Source organism: Natator depressus, chromosome 10 (assembly GCF_965152275.1).
Source record: "Natator depressus isolate rNatDep1 chromosome 10, rNatDep2.hap1, whole genome shotgun sequence".
NCBI classification, from domain to species: Eukaryota; Metazoa; Chordata; order Testudines; family Cheloniidae; genus Natator; species Natator depressus.
The window spans coordinates 4,120,407-4,128,036 of record NC_134243.1 but is presented as its reverse complement, the minus strand read 5'-3'; positions in this window follow the sequence as shown (position 1 = coordinate 4,128,036).

The window sequence follows — 7,630 nt, the reverse complement described above, 5'->3', positions numbered from 1 at the left end:
TTGACATCAAATACATTTAATGAGAAAAGTGACCAGTCGCCTATGTAAAGTGAATTCAGGCAATAATTCCAAAGGGGAGTATTCACTCTGTGCCCTTCCTGGACTCTCCATCCTTGCCCTCTTATGCTATCCAATGCAGTTTTCACGGTTTGGCATCCACCCCAGCACTACCAAAAATCCAGAGATGTTCCAAGGCAGCCCTGTAGAGCTGAGGAAATCCCGGAAATCCTGTATCTCAAGCTTTTGGTGAGGATAGATATGGCACTCAGTCTATGACACAATGATATTTTTCACAACCTGTGGTGATGGTTTTGGAAGAGCATCCTCACCACGTTGCAGCGTGATGACCAGTTAACATAGCATGACTATGTTTTGAAACAAGTTTTGATCCTATTGTGTTGTGAAAGATCAAGACGGCAACTTGACGGACATGTTTAGCCCACAATGGACAAGATCAGCAATCCTGCCTCTCAATCTGATATAATACTGAATACGAATCCTAACTAGCATATATAATCTACTGCAGTGGTTCTCAACATGGGGGAACACAGAAGTCTTCCAGGGGTACATCAACTCATCTAGATATTTGCCTAGTTTTACATCAGACTACATAAAAAGCACTAGCGAAGTCAGTACAAACTAAAATTTCAGGCAAACAATTACTGCTTATACTGCTCCATATACTATACAATGAAATGTAAGTACAATATTTAGTTTCCAGTTGATTTATTTTATACTTATATGGTAAAAATGATAAAGTCAGCAATTTTTCAGTAATAATGTGCTGTGACACTTTTGTATTTTTATGTCTGATTTTGGAAGCAAGTAGTTTTTAAGTGAGATGAAACTTGGAGTACGCAAGACAAATCAGACTCCTGAAAAGGGTACAGTAGTCCGGAAAAATTGAGAACCACTGATCTACAGGATGTCCATACTTTGAATTTAAAATGTTTTAAAAACATTTTATTTAAAATATATATAGAAAAGATGTTACTTACAATAGTGCCAAATGTTACAGATCCTAAGAACTATGTAGTGTGAAAAACCACTAAGAGATTGTGTAAATACATGCTACAAAGAGTGACACAGAATCAGAACATTTGATGAAGGTCAGGTTTTGTTTTAAGGCTTTGGTAGGTAAGCTAGTGATGTGAGCCAGAATTAACCATCAGTGTGTCTGTTTCTTTAATGGGGAAATTTGTGGTTGTGTTCCTCACACTGGGGGCTGATCATATGTTTTAAAGGCCTATGTTGCACATATGGGCCTCAATGAGATGAGAACTGCCCCACCTCTAACAGAAGAGGGTCCTCTAGTAATACAGAGAATGGATTTAACGTGGATTGAGCAGCTGTGTTAATCTGAAAATAAAAAATCTTCTTGGGAGTTTGTATAAAGTGAGAGATACTAGTATATTTTTTCAGTCTTTCAGGATCCCCCCTTTTTTCTCCCCAGTCCCCTTCAGATGACCCATCTTGGGCATCATCAGATGAGACATCAAGCTCACTTGGGATAAAGGATATTACCAGAGATCTGCTTCCCCACCTCACTTGACATACAGGTGCCTAACTCCCATTAACCCAAGGATTGCCATCTCTCCTAGCATTGGCAAGATGGTCCCAATTTTCATGGGATCCCTCCTGCACCTGTAATCACCAGACAATTCAAAAATGTTTCAAGGCCCCGTGATGATGCAATGAAGCATTCAATGTTGTCCGCTGTGGCTGTGCACAGTAATGTATTGCCATGTGAAAATATGACATCACAATATTAAAAAATGAATATTGTTACATTGAGATGGGATGTCACAGCATGACTATTTGGGCAAATACAGATAAGATATTGTTCCCCACTGGGACTGGGTTATGTACTTGCAAGGACTGGAGAACAGACCTTTTCCTTGGAAGAAGATTTTCTACAGAGGTGAAAGAAGCAAGGGGGGCAGAAATGTATTAAGTTAATGTATTAAATATTTTCAGAAATTTAATGCTGTGTAGGCCTTGATAGGCATCATTCTGCAGCACATAGTGCCTACTTGGAACTTCATGGCAGAAGCAGCAGCAGGGATAGAACTGGCCCACCTTGATTTTCATGCAGGTTGTAAGGAGAGCGGTCACTTTGGATAGGCTATTACCAGCAGGAGAGTGAGTTTGTGTGTGTGGTTTTTGGAGGGGGGTGAGGGGGTGAGAGAACCTGGATTTGTGCAGGAAATGGCCCACCTTGATTATCATACACATTGTGAAGAGAGTGGTCACTTTGGATGGGCTATTACCAGCAAGAGAGTGAGTTTGTCTGTGGGGGGCGGAGGGTGAGAAAACCTGGATTTGTGCTGGAAATGGCCCAACTTGATGATCACTTTAGATAAGCTATTACCAGCAGGAGAGTGGGGTGGGAGGAGGTATTGTTCCATGGTGTCTGTGTATATAATGTCTTCTGCAATTTCCACAGTATGCATCCGATGAAGTGAGCTGTAGCTCACGAAAGCTCATGCTCAAATAAATTGGTTAGTCTCTAAGGTGCCACAAGTCCTCCTTTTCTTTTTGCGAATACAGACTAACACGGCTGTTACTCTGAAACCAGGGATAGAACTCAGATCCTCCTGCTCCAAAAAGCACAGGGCTCAGACACTTGAGCTAAAGGAAAATCTACACATACTGTCCTTCTTCAGTTCAACCGTGATAGCATTTAATAATGTCTATGTGGGGAAAAAGTATAAATTAGTTAAGTCTTTTGACCATCAGAAAAACTAAGTATTTTGGCAACTCAGGCCGTTAGATAGATCAGGTAACCTTTAACTTCTCTTTGAAGATGCTTAAAGAGTCCCATTTATGGCACTTCAGAATTAGGAGTAGATAATATCCGCCTTTTTGGTAATCAGCATTAAAGTGTGCAGGGGCTGGGGGAGATAATGAGGAACGGCTGAGGATATTGACTGTAATGACTCCATGAAATTTCCCCCCTAAATTAATGATACTGTTGAAAATGTTTTCATGTCAAAACTGCGTCCTACCAGTTTTGGAGAGCAATTAGCATGAAATGAGATGGAGGCTGCTGACAATAATGGGCTGCCTTAAGTGTCACTCATCTGTGAAATTACGCAAGTACCCCAGTGATACGGCCAAGTGTGGGATAATAAATATACCTTCGTAATTAGGCTTTAAAATGACGTTACTCATCATAATGATCATTGTGACAAAGCAGTTGGGCAGAACCGCTAGTCATACTTTTCAGCTCTTGTCTCAAAGGTTTCGCTTTATGTCAGTAGGAACTGATGCCTGTTGCAGTCATCTAGAACTGTTGGGCCACGTCTGTGCTATGGGCACAACAGCAGCACAGGTATGACACGGCAGTTGTGCTGCAGGAGACCTGTAGTGTAGATGCTTTCTGCAGCGAAGGAAGGGGTTTTTCCATCAACGTAGGTAATCCACCTTTCTGAGCGGCAGTAGATAGAACATTTCTTTCATCAACCTAGCCATGCCTACACCAGGGCTAGGTTGGCATAGCTAGCGCCCTCGGGAGTGTGAATTTTTCACACCCCTGAGTGCTGTAGTTGTGTCTTTCTAACTTTTAAGTGTAAAGCAGGCCTTTGAATGCTGGCTCTGGAGAGTCCAGGGCCTGATCCTACAGACCTTACTCATATAAAGTATACCTTACCCCTGTGAGTAGTCTCTTTTAGGTGTTCTACAGAGCAGTCTGCTTAGGGGAAATAAGCTGCCATTTACCAGTATGTTGTGTTACATAATCAGGGCACCTTGCAGGCAACATTTTCCGCCAACAGATCAATTGTGACATGTTCTGCTTCTCTGCTAATCTTTAGAATGATCAAGGCCTGAAGGGGGAGCTGTTTAAGGGCTTAATGTTCTCAGATTTAACCAAGCCATTGACTGTAGAGAACACCTACAAGATCTCTATCAAGCGTTCTTACAACTACAATACCCACCTGCTGAAGTGAAGAAACAGATTGACAGAGCCAGAAGAGTACCCAGAAGTCACCTACTACTGGACAGGCCCAACAAAGAAAATAACAGAATGCCACTAGCCATCACCTTCAGCCCCCAACTAAAACCTCTCCAACGCATCATCAAGGATCTACAACCTATCCTGAAGGACGACCCATCACTCTCACAGATCTTGGGAGACAGGCCAGTCCTTGCTTACAGACAGCCCCCCAACCTGAAGCAAATACTCACCAGCAACCACACACCACACAACAAAAACACTAACCCAGGAACCTATCCTTGCAACAAAGCCCATTGCCAGTTGTGTCCACGTATCTATTCAGGGGACACCATCATAGGGCCTAATCACATCAGCCACACTATCAGAGGCTCATTCACCTGCACATCTACCAATGTGATATATGCCATCATGTGCCAGTAATGCCCCTCTGCCATGTACCATGGCCAAACTGGACAGTCTCTACGTAAAAGAATAAATGGACACAAATCAGACATCAAGAATTATAACATTCAAAAACCAGTCAGAGAACACTACAATCTCTCTGGTCCCTCGATTACAGACCTAAAAGTGGCAATTCTTCAACAAAAAAGACTTCAAAAACAGACTCCAACAAGAGACTGCTGAATTGGAATTAATTTGCAAACTGGATACAATTAACTTAGGCTTGAATAAAGACTGGGAGTGGATGTGTCATTACACAAAGTAAAACTATTTCCCCATGTTTCTCCCCCCTCCCCCCTCCCCGTTCCTCACATGTTCTTGTCAACTGCTGGAAATGGCCCACCTTGATTATCACTACAAAAGGTCCCCCAGCCCCCCGCTTTCCTGCTGGTAATAGCTCACCTTACCTGATCGCTCTTGTTACAGTGTGTATGGTAACACCCATTGTTTCATGTTCTCTGTGTACATAAAATCTCCCCACTGTATTTTCCACTGCATGCATCCAATGAAGTGAGCTGTAGCTCCCGAAAGCTTATGCTCAAATAAATTCGTTAGTCTCTAAGGTACCACAAGTCCTCCTGTTCTTTTTTCTTTTTTCGCTCATCAGATCAGATTTCCCAAGCTCACCTAGCTCTGGAGTTTTATGAGTGAAGCCAAGGAGTTGATCTTGAAGGAAGGGCAAGTAAAATTAGGGTGCCCTCAATGCAGCCTGAAGGCCAAATGCAACCATCCTCTACCTATAACCATAAGGTGGACAGCAAACATGATGGACTGCAGTGGCCCAGTTCCCTTCCTGCAATATATGAGTAATTCTCCCTTAAGGGAGAAGAATCAGATCCCAGGGCTTTATTGCTCATCCAACAAAGAGGCCTGATCCTCCTCTCACATACACTGATGTAAATCAGGTGTGAATCCCTTGAAGTTAATAGAGTTAATACTGGCATTTGACTTGAAGCTGAATCAGGCCCTTTGTAGTCATCCATGCGTAGAGGCAACAGAGAGAGAGAGAGAGAGAACAAGAGAGAGCAGGTTTGCTGCATGCTATGCTTTTTATTTTCAATTGTATGTACACATATATGCCAAATAAGTCCAGTCCCCAGACTTCTGGCAAGCTGCCAAAGGAGTCTTCAGTGAAACAAAGTTTGGACCCCCTCAATTTCTTTGGCTAATACAGTTATCTCCCTGTTACGCTGCTTGACAGAAGATCTGAGCAGCCCTCTATGCTTGATGTACTACAGACTATTGCTCCAAACATGCATATCGTAAGTGTGACTTCCGTAGCTGTATGCCATATGTTGAAGACGTATAAACATAGATCGGTCTAGGTTCCATATTAGTCAATTACTAGTAATAATCACGATGAGCTAATTATTGTTCTATTGAAGTCCCTGTGACAGGTTCGGTCGCAGAGACCTCCTTAGCACTGTCACCTGAGGTGCTGAAACTAGCTCTGAGCACATTTTCTTTGCCAGCTTGGGACCCCTGAACCCTGTCTTATTGAGCCAGACACACTAGCCTGCAGCAACACAGACCCAGGGTCTGAACCACGCCCCCAAAGCTGCAGACCTAACTGAAAACAGCTCAGCAAGTACTCCTGTCTCCAGGACCCAGACACCCAGCTCCCAGTGGGGTCCAAACCCCAAATAAATCCACTTTATTCTGTATAAAGCTTTTACAGGGTAAACTCATAAATTGTCCGCCCTTTATAACACTGATAGAGAGATATGCACAGCGGTTTGATCCCAGAGGTATTAGTTACTTACTCTGGGTTAATTAATAAGCAAAAGTGATTTTATTAAGTATAAAAAGTAGGATTTAAGTGGTTTCAAGTAATAACAGACAGAACAAAGTAAGTTACCAAGCAAAATAAACAAAACATGCAAGTCTAAGCCTAATACATTAAGAAACTGAATACAGGTAAATCTCACCCTTAGAGATGTTCCAATAAGCTTCTTTCACAGACTAGACTTCTTCCTAGTCTGGGCCCAATCCTTTCCCCTGGTACAGTCCTTGTTAGTTCCAGCTCAGGTGGTAACTAGGGGATTTCTCATGACTGGCAGCCCACTTTGTTCTGTTCCACCCCCTATTATATCTTTGGCACAAGACAGGAATCCTTTGTCTCTCTCTGTGTTCCCACCCCTCCTTCTAAATGGAAAAGCACCAGGTTAAAGATGGATTCCAGTATCATGTGACATGTTCACATGTCCTGTCAGCCCCCCTCCATTCTTCCAGAACTGGCCCGCAGGTATGCAGTGGAGGCTTGCAGTTAAACAGAGCCATCTGCAGTCAATCGTCCTAGTTAATGGGAGTCATCAAGATTCCAAGTCACCATTAATGGCCCACACTTTGCATAATTACAATAGGACTTTAGAGTTGTACTTCATATTTCTAGTTTTAGATACAAGAATGATACATACGTACAAAGAGGATGAACACACTCAGTAGGTTATAAGCTTTGTAATGATACCTTACAAGAGACCTTTTGCATAAAGCATGTTCCAGTTACATTATAGTCACACTCATAAGCATATTCCCGTAAACATATGGAGTGCAACATCACATCCCCTATCCAGAGCAAGATGGAAAATGAAATTGCAGGTAGCTGATATTTAAAGTTCTCTCTGAAGCCTACTTCAGAGTCGTTATGATTATGAAAAAGTGTATTGCTACAATATGTGAGTCCTGGTTTAGATTAATTTCTTTCACAGTGTAAAAGCAAAGAGGTGTTTATAATGTCCTCTCAGTGGATTGACTCACTCTTCACTGATAACCTAAAGAAGTCATTCTTACTCCCCTACTAATTACAAATGGAATTCTGGATGTTAGCACTCGACGTGAACCAACGCCATGAAGAAATACCGTTATGCATATTTAATTATACTCAATGTGCAGTGCAAATAATTCAGCTGGTATTTAGTCTTATGCTTTGGCTAACAGGAAATATATGCCTCCAAAGATAAAGAGCTAATACTAATGCTACTGCCGGTTAATTTCCATGTTTATTAGCTGAACGCTACATAATGTCAGAGGAAAAGGACACTTCTTGAAAATGCTTTAATCAGCAATGTTCTCTGAAATAATTAATAACTGTGCAGATGAACATAACAAATCCATTGTGTTTAGAAGAGCAACAGATCAAATATTTATAATTTAGCACCAAAATATTGTCAAAGTGCAAATTTAAAGGCTACGTCTTGGATCAAGTTCATTTCTATAACTTGAAATAGATAC